This window comes from Macrobrachium nipponense, chromosome 44 (assembly GCF_015104395.2).
Source record: "Macrobrachium nipponense isolate FS-2020 chromosome 44, ASM1510439v2, whole genome shotgun sequence".
Classification (NCBI taxonomy): domain Eukaryota; kingdom Metazoa; phylum Arthropoda; class Malacostraca; order Decapoda; family Palaemonidae; genus Macrobrachium; species Macrobrachium nipponense.
In genome coordinates, this window is record NC_087221.1 from 25,596,967 (window position 1) to 25,614,466 (window position 17,500).

Here is a 17,500-nt window from a genome sequence, read left to right on the forward strand (position 1 = left end):
GCGTCGATAAAAAAAACACACACACACACAGAGAAAACATTCTTTTTTCTAGTCAAAACCAATTTGACTTTCTTATTACAACCAGTGATATGTTTTGTAATCCATATTTAAGCGTCTGAAAAAAATTTCTTAGTTTTTTCTAATTATTTTTCTATAAGCAATTCGTTGACTTTAGAACTATCAAAACATAGGTCTTGGTTGGTTATGGGAAGAGTCCAGTGGTCCACACCGGGCATCTTGTTCTGTTGAACATCTTGACACGTTTGCGTACCGCCTTCGGAATTAGGCCTATGGTGGTATAAAGCCTGCTTCCTCTTAATAAAACAATCACAAAATGATGGGGAAATGAAACAGTAAAGAGATAAAAGTGGAAATAAGAGAGAAAAACAACAAAGTTTGATGAGAGGAATAAGAAAGAGAAGGAAGAAGATGGAAACGAAGAAAGTGAGGGAATAAGAGAATAAGAGGAGTGCAGAAAGTGAGGGAATAAGAGAGAAGAGCAGCAAAGTTAGTAGAGAGGAATAAGGAAGAAAAGGAAGAAGATGGACACACAGAAAGTGAGGGAATAAGAGAGAAGATAGAAGAGAGGAATAACAAAGAGAAGTAAGGAGATGAAAAGAGGAAGATAAAGGAATAAGAAAGGAGACAACGGGACGAGAAGGAAATAAACAGAAAGAAGAATGGAGGAGGAACTAGAGAGAAGGAAAGATATGACTGAGTATGTTTACGCAAGAAGGACAAAGAAGGAAAGAACTGTCCAGGAGATAATTTTATTTAATGGCTCGTTGGCAACTGAGCGAGTGTTCATCCGGACATGATGGAGAAGGCAGCATTTAAAAGCTTGAGATGTTTATCCGGATGCTGGAAGAAAAATGGGTATAAACGTGCCCCGAGATGAAAGTATGTTTACGCAAGAGTCTTGAGCATTCTCCATTAAACGTTGCTTGAAATATTAATCAAAACCTCATGTTTCTGAACGTAAATAGATTGGAAATGTTTTTGGGAACCTAACATGTCCTGTATAAACTTATTCATTATTTGTTTTAGTTTTTTTGTGTATTTTCTCCAGTAATATGAAGGACTGAGAGAGAGAGAGAGAGAGAGAGAGAGAGAGAGAGAGAGAGAGAGAATTACACAATGATGCAATGCACAAAAATTACAATAGCATTTGCTGTAGTGAGTGAGAGAGAGAGAGAGAGAGAGAGAGAGAGAGAGAGAGAGAGAGAGATGTGGGAACTGGAGACAGATAAACTGTAAAACACAATAATAACTACAATAGCATTTGCTGTAGCGAAAGAGAGAGAGAGAGAGAGAGAGAGAAGAGAGAGAGAGAGAGAGAGAGAGAATGAAGTGGGGGCGATAGAGATCACAGACATTTTAGTAGAGTTTATAGTACAGAGAGAGAGAGAGAGAGAGAGAGAGAGAGAACTGGACGCACTATCAACCACGAGTACAGTCCAACTCTTGCACAACGTTTTCCATCGCAATCATCTGAAACAAACGAACAAAAGAAATGCTTACTGACGCTGAAATGAGAAAATCGCGGCTTAATTTGATAAACGCGGGCTAATGCGACGTCACACTATACAACAGGAAGTAGAAAAATATATATTATGATGGTAAGGAGAATTAGTCTAAACGGATGATATACACACACGTGTATATATAATAATATATATATATACATAGAGATTATATATATATATATCTATCTAGGATAGATTAGAGATATATATATAGATATATATATATATATATATATATAGATATAGTATATATATTATATATATAGATAGATATATAATATATATATATATATATATATATATATATATATATATATATATATATATCTATATATATATATATATATATATATATATATATATATATATATATATATATATATATATATATATATATATTGTGATATGCACATTCGTTATCTCAACGAAACTGTTAAAGATAGAACAAGAAATTCAACAGAGACAGGAGCATCTGAGCTCCTAAACCTTCCGTCTCATTATCGCCATACCTTACAAAAATCGAAACAATGCTAAAGAAAAGGAGAGAGAGAGAGAGAGAGAGAGAGAGAGAGAGAGAAAGTACCATTCACTACGAAGCCTACTAAGACGAAATTGGAGCACCAAACCACGCAATGCATTGCAACATTGCGCAATGCAATGTGCTAAGGTGTGTGAGTATGGGTAAGATTCGTGGCTTCCACTTAGTACTGCGCCTCACTCTTCCTCAATCTAAGACGCCATTCGTTCCTCAAACCCCCTTTCCTTTAGCGGCCTTCACTCAATCTTCCAACCTCTTTCCTCAACCTCAGTCGTCAGCTTATATCTACTTCGCCCCACTCACTCTCTTTGCGTCAAATTCATTCCTTTTCGTTATTGAACCTCTTTTCAACCTCACCCGACCTTCGTAACCTCACTCACTCACTCTCATGCACCGGCTGCCCTCCATCTCCTGAACTTCCACGACCTCACTCACTCCCTCTCTTCAACCTCCTCAACCTCACTACTTCCTGCCCTCAACCTCACTCATTCCCTCACTTCAACCTTCTGAACCTCACTACTCCTTCTCCCTGCCCTCACCTAAACCCCACCACAACCTCCCCGCCATCTCCTTAACCTCATACTCCCTCTCTTGATCATCCTAAACCTCCCTCACTCCCTCTCTTCAACCTCCTCAACCTCACTAGTCCTTCTCCCTGGCCTCACCTAAACCCCACCACAACCTCCCCTCCATCTCCTTAACCTCACACTCCCTCTCCTGATCATCCTCAACCTCGCTCACTCCCTCTCTTCAACCTCCTCAACCTCACTAATCCTTCTCCCTCCCCTCACATAATCCCCACAACCTCCCCTCCATCTCCTTAACCTCACACTCCTTCTCCTGATCATCCTCAACCCCATTCACTCCCTCTCCTCTATCTCCATCATCGTAACAACCTCCCTCTTCCTTCCCTAACCTAACCCCCAACCCCACCCCAACCCGGGAGTCCAACACACCCAGGTTACACTTACACTGCGTCAGTTCAACCACCCCCTTGGAGTGAGCAACAGAGCTACGAGCATCGCTTTCTTTATATGGTAAACAATATATTAACAAAAAAATGAGGTGCGACCCTGTTTAACCTCGTCTGCGGCGGATATCCTCGGCGTTAATACAAATTGGATTTTATTGGCGACTTCCTTTGAAGTCGTTGGAGGTTGGTTCTTTGGCTACGCTAAGGAAAAAAGGACAGAGAGAGAGAGAGAGAGAGAGAGAGAGAGAGAGAGAATCGTTGCTTAGTGATGAAAACTAAAATTGTTTTCAGGTGTACTTTGGGAACTAATATTTCAATCAGAGGAGATATGCTTTCAATAATACATTTTACACTTTCCCGGAAATAGTCTTCGAAGTTCTTGTTCGCTCAAACTCGTAACAAAATAAAAAAAAACTTAAAAGATTATTTGGGTTAATGTTTTAAACACATAAAGGAAAACATTTCTCATTCGATATCGAAAATTCTCTAAGATCCATCTGGTGGTTTCAAATAAGCGTAGAAGTTGTGATATTTTCATAAGGTACTCATATCAAAACATATGTTTAACGTAAGCGTGGGCGACTGTATATATATTTAAGATTAAAAACCGAGAACCTAGCCTACGCATGAATACCTTGTAGATCTATTTACATCCCTCTAGGACGAGGGATGACCTCGTCGAGTCATTTACTGAATACTTCCATGTATATATGGCCATTGTCCAAAACATTAAGGCAACTGTTGCAATATTATGTAACGTGATGCAATATCGGGAGATCTTGCTCCCCTTAACAGCTACAAATAAGAGGATGCCAGGTAACAGAGGGCCTCGAAGAGGTAATCCCTAGTCTCGAAAGGGATACCAGGTCGAGTTTGGACTACGCTATGCACAAGGTCTCTGAATTGACTGGTGGAATTGCATCTTGGCTCATTAGTAGGGTATCCAGGAGAGAGAGAGAGAGAGAGAGAGAGAGAGAGAGAGAGAGAGAGGAAAGCTAGTCTACAGTGTTAAGATATACAGAGAGAGAGAGAGAGAGAGAGAGAGAGAGAGAGAGAGAGAGAGAGAGAGATGAAAGCTAGTCAACAGTGTGAGATATAGAGACAGAGAGATGACGAACACCTATTGGCATAAATCTGGTTCACAGACACAGCGCACGCACACAAACAACAGTATACACGCACACACAAACGCTGAAGGAAATAGCGAGTTAATGCGCACGCACGCACACACACACACACAGATTGAAACCGGGCCCTAATGCAGCATAACGTAACGTAATGTGATAGGTAACGTTTCTCGCCTGTACCGGTTAGGGGTGGGCGGACAGAGAGAGAGAGAGAGAGAGAGAGAGAGAGAGAGAGAGAGAGAGAGATAAACTGTCTCGATGGCCTATTTGACGGTCAGCTGCAATGCAACAGCAATAACTCAGTAATGCCTATAAGGAGCAGCAATGATATTGTGTCTACAATCAGAAAAGCATGTATGTATATATATCTATATATATATATATATATATATATACGTGTAAATTTATATTATTTACTGACCTTTTAATCTCATAGAGCTATATATATATATAATATAGACATAGATATTAGATATAATATATATATATATATATATGCAACAGCGAAAGTTGTGGAAGTTTCCCGTAGAAGGAGATGAAAATGAATATATATAGATAATATATTTATATATACTAGAATAATATATAGATTTTAAATTTAATTAAATATTTTTATATATAAGAATATGAAAAAAAATAAATGCCTAATAATGTAGTATCAGTGTCATTATAATTATCATCATCATCATACAAACTAATACCACCGCTTCAACCCCTCTGACCCCAAGTTCAACCCTCCGCGTAAAACACACTCCCAATTTATTTCTGCTACATTAGAAAAATGAGGTGGTTATAAAACTCCATTACGCATACTTAAGCCGTAACAAAACAATGACACTTAATCGTTCACAAAATGACATGATGCGCGCTTACGCAAGACTGAGAGTGTTTGATTATGTAATTACGAAGTCACGCTTATTTAGGCTGTGGCGTGTATAAATAAATCTTATATATATATATATATATATATATATATATATATATATATATATATATATATATATATATATTATCACATTCATGTCTGTCTCCTTTTATGTATATATTACATGTCAGAGCTTTATAGGCATTCGCGTCTTATAGGACAATGTGCATACTTTTACGCAGTTACATGCATGAATACGTGTGCGCAAGTTTTTGTGCAAGAGAGAGAAGGGTTAATTGGTGCTTTGAGTTTTAACCTGTAATTTTCTATAGCATTCATTTGCCTCGTAAATAGTCTGCGACTACCAGCTCTGTTAGCACGAAAATAACCTTAAGAAATCATGGACAGATATGCTAAAATTATTATGTGGGCCTTTTCTTAAAAAGTTAAGTGGGGGGCGGTTAATACGCCTTTATGGAGACTTACATAAAGGCACAAAGAAGCAAGAAATCCATAAACAAATTATTACTCACGGACAAAACAAAGCCAACACTTGGTCAAAGATGAGCAACTGATAAAATCCCTGTTGTTAATATTATCATCATTATTAAGTTTATGCATATTATTATTATTATTATAATTATTAACAGTAGTAGTAGTAGTGTGCTATGTATTCCTTAAAATAGGAAAATGTTACTGTGCCTATCAAATCTAGACAAATGAGCAAATTTTCAACAATATACTAAATCTATACTATATGGACACCTCTGTAAATCATTGTACGCTAATAACCAGCCTGCAAACATATTTACTAAATATCTATAAATACATATTCTCTTATAAACAAAACCATTACTGTTCTTTTTGGGTCGTGTAAACCTCTTAGCGCTAACCCACAGTCTGATCTACAAAAGATTTCTCATAGAAAGCAAAGTGAAAGTAACGGGAAAAACATATTTAGGGAAACCGTGAGCTATACATGCTTCAACTGGCGTGCAAAAATAAACCGGTTTTGGTGGCTTAGAAGAAGTTAATTCTTGATTTTTTCGTCGATTAAAATGAATCAAAATCTAATGTCTTTGTTTTGCCCAAACACGAAGACATAAAAAGGAAAGAAAAATAAAATAAAAGACACAGAATAGTCTAAACAAAACAATAATAAGAACAACAAAAAGTTGCCATGGACTTGGTACATCAACAATGAAAGTACAAAAAAACCCAGTATATGAACTTGACATGAAGAAAACAGTGAATAAGAAAAAATTCGAAACTAACAATACACACTGAGTTCTGATTGCTATCTTCCTTCACATCAACCACCCCTACTCAGCCTTCTCCCCCCCCCCCCCCCCCCCCCCCCAACAAATGCACACAAACAAACGCACTCAAGCACACACGCACACACATGCACTCCAAACACCTACCTACCTTCCCGAATCCAATGCAAAATAGGTGGTTAAGGCATAACTGTCTGGGAGAGGTTGGTTATTGTGGAAAGGGGTTGGGGGGTAGGTAAGCAACAGTCATTGACATAAGGGCCACACTGCCTTGCAAGAGCGAGATCGTCTGATCGGCTAAATGAGATTGGATAAGAGTTGGGTTGGGGGTTGGGAGAAGGGGGAGGGAATATGAAGAGGATGATTGGCTATGCTTTTGACAGTGACAACAAAAGCGGTTCTCGGAGGAAGAATAAGCTTGGTTGTATTTGTCTGTTGTTGCTGTTGTTAGTTGTGGGTTTGGGTCTGCGTATAACTTTTTGTTGCTGGAGGAAAGAGAGCAAATAAATGTCATGTTGGTTCTTACAGAGAGAGAGAGAGAGAGAGAGAGAAAGAGAGAGAGAGAGAATCAGTGCTTTTTTGTTAGAGAGGAATTAGCAAGAAAATTTTTTTCTTTGAGAATGAGAGGCTGCGAGATAGAGGTAAACAGACGGACAGAATGTTTTTTACCCACAATAAAAAAACAGAAAAAAACCTATATTTTGCTGTAATTAGATGACAAACCAAGAAGGCTAGACAGATAAGACAGTCAGACAGGTAAAAACTTTTTGTCAACCAAAAAAGAAAAAAAAAAAAAATCGAGAAAAATAATAATACACGAACTGATGAAGCGCAAGAATACTGCAATCCACAGTTATTTTTTATTTATTTTTTTTTTTTTTTTTTTAAATTTCCGCTTCAATAAACTTCACTTTTTCGGTCACGAGATCCTAGTGCACAACTGCATGGCACCTGATGATGTGGAAAGAGGACCTGAGACAAGGATTAATCGGGCTATTGTGGCTTGAATACTGAAGCTCGAACTTCACTTGAGGTTACTTTAAACTTGGTATACTTGTTATTCTGACATATCTTTTAATTTGTGTATATATTTACGCATCTCTTCGTTCTTGATCTGTTTAGCATTATGGTATTTATGATTTTCATACTAACAAGGGCAGGTAGGATTCATGGGACAATTTGTTGTAGTGGGCACACAGTCCAGATCTGTATGCCTATTTGTCAAGAAATGGGCATTTTGCTCTAGGGAGACTTTTCAACAAGTATTGAAATGTATATAGTTACAAATCTATTTTTCCGAATCCTTATCAACACACTATAGCTGGTTCATTTAAGGTAGATTCTTGGGTGAGCCCTATGCCTGCGAAATGTTTGTTTGACAGCCGTTGATTGGCTGGGAGCGGCCTTCCTCCTGGCACCAGCCAATCAGCGGCCGCCAAAGAAACGTCTCGTAAGCGTCGGCCTCAAACGAGAATCCACCTTAAGTGAACCAGCTATAGTCAACTACTCTTCAGTCACGAAATAATTCCATGGATAACACGTGCATTGGTAAAAATATTAGGTAGAAATAAACTCAATGTAGGTATTTGTAACCCATAACCGAAAGATCTGAGGAAAAATTAAAATTCCAGATGAAAAAACAAAGTTTTCAATGAAATTTACCTAAGTAACATAACTTTACATCTTATGTAGGCCATCTGTAATGTCTTTTCACCTGCCTGGAAATACATTTGCATACAATCTTCATGAGAGAGAGAGAGAGAGAGAGAGAGAGAGAGAGAGAGAGAGAGAGAGAGAGAGAGGGGGGGGGGGGGGGGGGGGTGAGGGGGCAGACTGACTGATAGTAAGTAATCTGGCGTGTGTGTGAAAGAGAGAGAGAGAGAGAGAGAGAGAGAGAGAGAGAGAGAGAGAGAGCGCAATATCAAGCCATCTTGACATATGTGATCATAACGTTCAAAAACATAATTATAAGCGACGTATTATGCATTGATAACTTCCAAAAATACTGATATAATGACAGAAAGACGGACTTTACCACATAAGACGACCATTACACGGCCCTTACTTCATTATGATGCCGTGTACACAACCTCATTACACGCGCACATGAACACACTCACATATGTATGTGCTGTCTGTGTTTGCGAATAATTATGGCGAGTCTGCGAGCAGTCTTCACGAACGACTCTTCACCACCACCATCCTCATCAGTGTTCTCGTTGTTCCCTGCCGCCGGTGGTTTTCAAAACCCCTGTGGCATTTCCTCGTACCCAGAGGGGTAATGACGTACAGCCCGGAGGTCGTATCCTAGCCTCTGGTTGGCAAAGAACGCGTAATTATCGTCTCCGCTAATCAGGTCCTGGAGGCTGCTGCGGAGAACCCAGCAAGGTCAACCAGGTTGGGATTTCCATCAATCATGTCGTCGTTCTATGAAAATGACGCTGGGGTTATTTGCCGTATCATTTATGAGGAAATAACCAATATTTAAATGCTGTTATAGACTGTTTTCCTAGTCAATGAAATCTGGAATATAATCGCGTGTATCAGTGACTGATTGGAGAATATCATCACTGAAGTTATTGGAGAATATTATCACTGAAGTTATTGAAACTCATTCTGTAAAGTAATCACTGTTTTGTATATTTTAATTTGGACCAAAATTGAGGTAACTTGAGCATTTGAGAAGCAGTAGTACAGTGGAAGTGTGGATAATATTTTAAAAACATTTGCCTAAAATGCCTATGTCAATTTGGGCAGCTTTTGATAATACCAAGATTTTGGATAATACTTTGCTTATGTAAAACACACGACAATTCTTATAAGTCCGTCTTGAATGCATAATATTTTTTAAAGTTATGAAAAAAATTACTTTCGCACCTGTCAATGGTACTTATGCAATCAAAAATCACATTAACAAAAATAAAAATATAAAATCAACGAAAAATAAATCAGTGGTAATTACGTAAACAACAGCTGATACTCTAAATAAGTAATATAAATAAATAAACAAGTAAACACATGAACTAAGTTTCAACTTACTTTCGATAGCTTAATTATTCAGAACAGAGTACTAATTACTGCAGGTAAATATCTACCTGGTTTATTTGGCATCCGTGGAGACCTCTCTCCAGATTTCCACTCAAGTTACTATGCTGTACTTAAATAATTTATTACTTCTGAAAACTGTTCGGATCTGATACTGAAAAACCTTATAATTCTTAATTTCTCGTCCAGTTTATCAAAACTAAACTTGGGCATTTGTCATCTGTTATATCTAAGATCAATTAGAGTCACACCTGGATGCACAGGTGTGTTAGGTAATTAGTGAAAATGTCTTTCCCCTTTTGGGTCACAACCTAGTTCTCCTCTTGCTCATTTGCATAAATATAAACAACAATTATATACGATTTACGATGAAGGGTATACAACTAATTCATATACTACACTGATCAGGCACCACACATACAAAATTGGAAGAGAAAAATGCAACTGACATCTTCACTTAGCAACGTTAGAATGCACAATAGCATTGTATGAGAAATAAACGTATAAAATGAATTATTTGCTGATGAAATAAACCTCGCATGCGAGAAAATCAAATGGGTTCTCTCTTGTGATAAATGAGTAAAAATCAGCATGAAAATGGAACTATAACTGATGACATATTTAAACCTAAAATCAGTAATTTAATAATGTATCCAAATAACGAAGAACAAAAAAAAAAATAAATAAATTGGAATCGGAATATAAAATTTAGGACAAAGACCCAAGCACTGGGATCTATGAGGTAATTCAACGGTGAAGTTAATGATGAAACAAGTGTTAGGAGAAGGTGATAAGCAATTTGGAGGAACGAGAATATGAGCCGAGGTATAGTAAAATTAATGAAGTGTGGGAGGGGGGGGGGGGGGTTTGCAGCTAGGGGCCGAAGGGACGCTGCAAAGAAGCTCAAGTAATGCCTACAGCGCACCGCGTGAGGTACACTGACAGCGGTAACCCCCTACAAGGTAAACACAAAAAAAGGCCAGTATCACTTTCCAATGGGTAGAAGATAATCATACTACAATTAAAACATTATCTTTCTCTGCTCTAAGAAAAATGACCTTTCTGCTCAGACACGTTAGACTGACAGGTAAATAACTATAGAGGCCTTGGAACATTTTCCTGCTACTTTTTTTTAATTTTAGAGATAAAAAAAAACTTACCTGTTGAGTCTATTTTAGTTCATCAGTTTTATAATTTGTATCAAAACAGATTTTAAGATTTTATCTTAATTTTCAACAAACGAGAAAGACAGCATTTGATGTCAGACCGTTGGCCTTGTACCATCACGGAATCTTACCCCTTGACCAACCCGTTAGAGAGAGAGAGAGAGAGAGAGAGAGAGAGAGAGAGAGAGAGAGAGAGAGAGAGATTGTTGGCGCCTTTTAACACTACAGATTCTTATTACTTGACCAACTCGTGAGAGAGAGAGAGAGAGAGAGAGAGAGAGAGAGAGAATGTCACAGAGAAAACCGTATAATACATAATAGCAAAACTAGGAGTCTAATTATGGTCAATTACAGCGTACTTATCTTACAACCCCCAAAGTGACCATCCTCACCAAAAGAGCAGAGATGTGCCATGAACGGTGTAATTACTGGACAGCGGAACCTTGGCACAAGACAAACAAGCCTACTGTGTCTTGTTTCTTTTATTTTTTTTATCATCTATTTCTTAATTTAAAGTTGGAGGAATGCTGACTTTAGTTTCCAATAATAATAATGCATCAAATTTTTCTGCAGTCTAAGGTTAGTAGGAAATAACGCCTTTAGTTCCAAAGCAAGTAACAATAATAATAATTTTGCTTGTAGTCTAAGGTTAGTTGGAAATAATGCCTTTAGTTCCACAACAAGTAATAATAATAATAATTTTGCTTGTAGTCTAAGGTTAGTTTATAAATAACGCCTTTAGTTCCACAACAAGTAATAATAATAATAATTTTGTTTGTAGTCTAGGTTAGTAGGAAATAACGCCTTTAGTTCCAAAGCAAGTAATAATAAACATAACAATGATAATAAAATCAATAAAAATAATAATAACAACCGTATGGGTGCAGTGCCTTGAATCAAAAGGAAAATGTTACTTACTAGATTAATCTTAGTGTGGAAAGTAAGGTCAAAATTCCCCCCTCAACTTTAAAATAATAAAAATAAATCATTAAATGTATACAATAGTTTATCCGTCTTGTGACAAGGCCCTATGGTCTAATGATTAAAAGCTTATGCTGGCTGATAATTACATCGTTCATGGCTCATCTCTGTTCTTTTAGTAAGGAAGGTCACTTACGCATGAACTGACAACGACAACAACAACAATAATAATAATAATATAATTCACCTTCCTGCTAATAACAGGAGATATCAATAACACTAATAATCATACTGATGCATTACTCCACCCAAAAGACAATATAACAATGAAAATCAACAAATTATATAATCATGAGAGAGAGGAGGAGAGAGAGAGAGAGAGAGAGAGAGAGAGAGAGAATGACATTCATTTGCAATAGTAATATACTGAACGAATAATCTCTCTCTCTCTCTCTCTATATATATATATATAATATATATGATTGCGTGTGTGTATTTATGTATGTATACATGGCAGAAAGAGAGAGAGAGAATAACTCTTTTGCAATAGTGATAATTTAAAGTAATAATACGTGTGTATATATATACATACACATGTGAGTGTGTAATACAGAGAGGAATAAGAGAGAGAGGAGGAGAGAGGAAAGAGGACGAGAGAGAGAGAGAGAGAGATGAGGAGAGAAGAGAAGGTTACTTATTAATAATTTATAAAACCTCATCTTCATGTGAATACGTTAACCGATAGGCCTACCAACTTTATAAGGCAATCACCATAAGCTACAAGCTGGACACCTGTGAAATAGACGCCCTAATCCGTTAAGTAGGACCGTAAAATGATTCCCGTTTTAGGCCTATTAAGACATTTCACCTCACAACTAGGCCTACTGAACAACAAACTGCAGTAAAAGTTACGAATAAAAAAAAAACCCGGCCTAGATTAACTTTTTATACACAAAATATTTTGGAAGAGGATGATTGGGAAATAGTTTAAATAAATTACTTCTGTGTGTAACTTCGAAAAAATTAAGAATGAAGGTACACTATAAAGGTTCGGTATGTAACGTCCTTAGGGTTGGAACTTGAGGTCTCGACCCACTCTCATAATGTCATTTGACAGTATGGATGCATCAGCAATTCCATTAAAATATATATATTACATTCTTGATAAAAAGTTATAATACTATTGCTAGCAACTTATTATTATTACGCAGTCAAGAAGTTGGAGAGCTGGGAATATTTCATAGTATTAGAGAGAGAGAGAGAGAGAGAGAGAGAGAGAGAGAGAGAGAGAGAGAGAGAGAATAATATTAGTACAGATCTGTCGTCCCATTATTTAGCTAATTGGCATCTGATTACTATACTATACTGCTACTACTACTACTACTACTACTGATAATAATAATAATTGTCCTTCATCCTAAATCGAAAAATACATTTAAAGCACCTCCCGTAAACTCATCTACCTAATAACATGCCATTACTGCTAAGAATAGTAGAGATTATTTAAATATTGATAATTACTCATTCACACAAATCTAAATCATTGATTATTACTTTTTCACACAAATCTAAATCAATGGGCTTCGTCAACACGCGGGTAAACCTGCCTACCTCCAATCAACCTTCTCCCTGACAAAACCACCTTGTGGCAGGAATTGTTAGACTGTGACTCAAGACGAGGGATCTCATAAATGTTGGAACAGGTCATGGCCAGGTCACAGGTACTAATATAGACGGGACCAGGTGGCACGGGAGTAGTGCGCCCGATCTTGTCTGGTGGTACCAGTTCACTTCACCTGGCAGTGAAATGCAGAGAGCAAGTGACGATGCCTGTATCTACTATTTTTTCTCTCTTTTGTATGTGAGGTCAGCAGTGACTACGGGATGGAATATAATAACAATAATTATTCAATAATAATAATAATGGGTTCTGCTCTACCTTATACAATCAAGATGTGAAGACGTAAAATGGAAGGAATATACATTACTCATTCAAATGATTCCCTAATAATAATGATAACCTCTGTTGAAAATAATGGTTGATTGAGCCGCGTTAATTTTATTTACAACAGCAATTGCTTAAAAGAGGGTCTACTTACCACCTAATATAATAATAATAACCCAACAATATTTTAGTACACTTAACACTTTACCGCCATAAGGAAACATGTTTCCTTCAAAGCCTGAATTATATGGGTCTAAACTTCAGAGGATCGGAGGATCTTGTAACAGAACTATATAAAAAAAAGTGTCACACAGGCTTAATTTTAACAAAAATGTCACACAGGCTTAATTCTTTTTTTCTTGCATGCTAAGATAAGACTATTTGAAGGACAGTCAGGGCACAGGTGACGAAAGAAGGTGGCCAGTCGTACGGGTCTACACTGACAGTTGACTGGACAGGTCTAGCCAATCCAGATGCCTTGAGAGAGAGAGAGAGAGAGAGAGAGAGAGAGAGAGAGAGAGACCTATTCCGAAGAATATGAAAACTGTTAAGTAGCACCCTATGAATTGAGAGAGAGAGAGAGACCTATTAGCGCTGTATGTGTTGAGAGAGAGAGAGAGAGAGAGAGAGAGAGAGAGAGAGAGAGAGAGATAATTTATTTGACAGCACGAAAAGCTGTTAATTTGTTTGTAAGAGGGGAGGAGGGGTTAAGTAATTTAATGATAACACGAAATGCAAGTAGATGGAGATGGTAATTATTGATAAGACCGATTGCTGTTAATGACGGAGAACTGATGATAACGTGTTAATAACTGATAACATAAATTGCTGTCATTGATGAGGAAAATATCCAACTGACAGTTAATTAATGAACTAAAAACTGTCAATGTGAAGAGAAATTTGAATTAACCAAAAATTATCCCCACCAAAAGCAACCTTTCCTCTCTCTCTCTCTTTCTTGCTCCATAAGCAATTCCTATCTCGAAGACATTAATATTACCATTTAAGGCCAACAAATTCATGCAATGCAAAATGTCAAAATTAAGCCCCGCAAAGAAACACTCATCCTCTAATCCATTCCGGCATATGCCTAAGGCCCCCTTTGTTTATTCCCCCCCCCCCAAAAAAAAATAAAAATAATAAATAATGTCCAGACATTCACTGGCTCCCTCTTATTTTTTTTTTACCCCGGACGATAAACAAACAAATGCGACTGCACTCCTAAGCACTCGCCTCTTCAATATGAAGTCCATAAACGCAGAAAAGCTATTTATCACTCGCGTCCTTAAAATGCACTCGAACTTATAATGTCAGATGTCATGGCGCGTTTCTGAAATAACTCGGAGTCTACCTGCACTCGCTTTTGCAATAGCAAAAATGGTTTTCTGTGAAGGGGATATACTTTTCAGGTCTCTCCATCGTGTAAAAATAAAAATAATTCTCGTAAAAGAAACCATTTGGGTCAAAGCAATTCAGGAAAAGACGCCATTTAGACAGATGTTTTAAACAATAACAATCCGCGGTATCTAAATTTCAGTGTCAGAAAATAGCTCGTAGATTCGATCTAATCAAACTTCCAAAGTAAAATGTAAATATTAATCACTAAGCTGACAAAAATCTCAATAAACTCACCTTGAACTGCTGCAAATTCGTTGGTTTCTTTATACGAGTGCATCAATACTGACACAGGAACCAACACACAATAAACCTAATGGAATGAGAGCCCCAAAAATATATCAATTCCACTGCAACGTCAACAAAAGTTTCCGCAAACTTTAATGGGACCAAGTCGTCGAGCGGGAACGCGGAGTCGCACGTCCACTCACCACCACTTCCAACTTCACACTGGCGCCTACGACGAGCGCGACCTGATTCACCGTTAACTTGCCTACGGCCTCGCAAACATTCTGGTTTACGTTTTCTAATGAACCAAGTCGGTTTCTATAACCATATTTTAAGAGACACTGGGTCCCTATGCTTTTAGGAATTGTTGATTGAGGAACAGACTTTCCTATTTCACACTGTAACTAGAATAAAAAGTGACTAGAGTTTTCTATGGGAGGAAAATTAGTTTGTAGACCAGGTACGGGGGAGTAGGTGAAACGTGTACGAACCCGGGGACACAGCTTCAAAACTCCTCCGATCAGATGGGAGGGCATTCGTTTGTCAGTGACGAAATTGACGATAAACGAGAGCCATAACAAGACATAATGAGATATAAATAATATTACACTAAAAAATATTAAAGGAGAAGTTTACTTGTGTACTGATACCAATGTGGTCTTTAAAAATACACATGAAAGAACGTACTACGTTATGGGTAGATGACCTGGATACCAAAATAATGGAATATATATATATATTATATATCTATATATTCTATAATATTAATATATCTATATATATATATATAATATATATAGATATATATATATATGTGTGTGTGTGTGTGTGTGTGTGTGTGTGTATGTGTGTGTGTGTGTGTGTGTGTGTCTGTCTGTGTAATTCAATTATGAGCTTCGTATCAATCAACTATAAAGGAATTTTCTGCTTTGGCACAAGACGGTTGAATATCATTATAATTTTCTTCATTTGTTGCCTTATTATTATCAGCATCACTGTGGCTACTGTCATGACCTCTATCATTATCATTCACCATCATTATCATGTAGTTTTACCATAAAACTATTAAATCAATCGAAATTTGCTACCATATCAAAACTGTTACGAGGAACACCACAAGGTGATATCTGAGGTCAGGCACAGTTTCATAAACACATTAAAAAAAACTGTCATAAAATAAAGAATACATATTTCGCAGATGGTACATAGTTATTCCTGGTTAAGGACAACCCGAAGATGACAGAGGGTACAAAATGAATTATGTAAACATTTGAGAGATTGAATCTAAAGGAATATAAAACTGAATGCACGTTATTAGGGTAACACAAAAACCTCAAAAAGGATTGATATTATCATTTACTAAAAGTAAATGATAATATCAATCCTCTTTGAAGTTTTATTATTTACTAAAAGTGAATAATGAATCTACAAATAAAAAACAGAAGAGAGGAATTGAAAGTTTTTACTGATGAATATCTAAATATGACAGATCATATTTCTAAACATGATGAAATTAGGATGCTAAAGGCTAAGAAATGTATAGTTGTTAATATTAGATATTGCGATACGGATATCTGAAAAAAAACACGTGCCCTTAACCATATAATCACAAGACAGTATATAAAAGAAATCCATACACATTCAACTTAATGTTGGCAAAAGTCTAGAAGGCAGCTAAAACACTTTCCTAACTGGAAACTTCTCGTATATATGTTAAATAGTTAGTTTTGAAAAACTGTTTTTTGCCTCATGTGCGATATGATACTATGCCTCTATGTTGTTCTTTATCTTTTTAAATGCTTCTTGTTTTATGCCTGTCCATTTGAATGCCAGAGAATACTAAATTAATCAGTCTGCGTTCTTTCTTATATCTGTTCTCTGTTGCGTGACGTGAAAAAATCCTTCTACAAGGTTAATTCACGTTGAGTAACATATTGATAAATGATGTACCATAATTGGAAAAAGAGTGGAAATAGTTCAGTGTAACTAACATGCACAATTATAGTATGAGCAATTTACTGGGTAAATTTCTACTTTGCGACCAGTTTCATCTTTTATTGTTTTTTCCTTGTTGGGAGCTAAGATGATTTTGACTCAGTCGCGCAGTCGGGTCTTAAGAAAAGTCGTAACTAACATTTTTTTTTTTTATTCTTCTCATTAAAAGCTCTCATATTCTATAACCCAAGTGAGACGCATCCACATTCTACGATATAGATGAGACCGCTCCCATCCGCCAAATTTTCGTAAGATTGATGTCTGAGGGATGCTGGAAGCCACAACAGAACTTAGTTAAAGAAGACAACCTTAGTTCTATGATGTTGGAAATAGCAAGAATTCCTCAAAGACGCGGTAAATTTGGAAACAGATGAATTATGATCTTGCTTAAGTATTAGTGACTGATAAAACAAAATCCAGATGGCTCTGCTTGGTTCACAATGACCCTACAAAGAGGTGGCTTGAGAAAAGTGCTTGATTTCGTAATGCTTGCATCCTT

General features: G+C 36.9%; 1 protein-coding gene across 1 annotated transcript in view; it reads right to left on the bottom strand.

Annotated features, from left to right (window-relative positions):
• LOC135204110 (mucin-2-like) overlaps positions 1–15,240 on the bottom strand; it is a 164,540-nt gene extending 149,300 nt beyond the window's left edge. The window contains 1 exon segment of the mRNA XM_064234117.1: positions 15,016–15,240. The gene's annotated coding sequence lies outside the window, so the exon portion shown is untranslated.
• Positions 15,241–17,500: the final 2,260 nt, after the last annotated feature.